This window comes from Bos indicus, chromosome 4 (genome assembly GCF_029378745.1).
Source record: "Bos indicus isolate NIAB-ARS_2022 breed Sahiwal x Tharparkar chromosome 4, NIAB-ARS_B.indTharparkar_mat_pri_1.0, whole genome shotgun sequence".
Classification (NCBI taxonomy): domain Eukaryota; kingdom Metazoa; phylum Chordata; class Mammalia; order Artiodactyla; family Bovidae; genus Bos; species Bos indicus.
This window is the reverse complement of record NC_091763.1, coordinates 76765278-76766313: the sequence shown is the minus strand read 5'-3', so window position 1 is coordinate 76766313 and position 1036 is coordinate 76765278.

Here is a 1036-nt window from a genome sequence, read left to right as displayed (position 1 = left end):
GGATCTCCTTGCAGTCCAAGGGACTCTCAAGAGTCTTCTCCAGCACCACAGTTCAAAAGCATCAATTCTTTGGTGCTCAGCTTTCTTCACAGTCCAACTCTCACATCCATACATGACCACTGGAAAAACCATAGCCTGGACTAGACAGACCTTTGTTGGCAAAGTAATCTCTCTGTTTTCAATATGCTGTCTAGGTTGGTCGTAACTTTCCTTCCAAGGAGTAAGCATCTTGTAATTTCATGGCTGCAATCACCATCTGCAGTGATTTTGGAGCCCCCAAAAATAAAGTCTGACACTGTTTCCACTGTTTCCCCATCTATTCTCATGAAGTGATGGGACCAGATGCCATGATTTTAGTTTTCTGAATGTTGAGCTTTAAGCCAACTTTTTCACTCTCCTCTTTCACTTTCTTCAAGAGGCTTTTTAGTTCCTCTTCACTTTCTGCCATAAAGGTGGTATCATCTGCATATCTGAGGTTATTGATATTTCTCCCGGCAATCTTGATTCCAGCTTGTGCTTCTTCCATCCCAGCATTTCTCATGATGTACTCTGTATAGAAGTTAAATAAGCAGGGTGACAATACACAGCCTTGACGTACTCCTTGCTGAGTTAGGGGCAGAAAAGTAAACTTAGTTACAGACATGCAGAGGTAGGAGCAGTTAAAGTAGAAAAACCTGGGAATGTTCAGGCCTGCTCATTGTTCTTTTTATCTTCTTTGTTCTCAGAAAAGGGAAAGAGAAAAACCCATTGCTCTTTTTTCCCATTTCACTCCAACAGCTCCTCTGGGGGAGAGTGTTCTCTGATCTGTGACCACAAGCCATTTAGGAATGTTTCAAAGCATTTAGGAACTGGAATGTTGTGAAGCTGCAGATCTTCAGCCAGGCTGGCCGGGACCCAGTCAGTCCACAAGCATGTAGTGTATACATGTGAGTGTAAAATAGCACACTGAACGTGCACTTTTGAAATTTGTCTGTGCTGTATGTTTTCACGCTGACTGGCTTGAGGACAGACGTCTTCACCCTGGTGCCCCAAATCA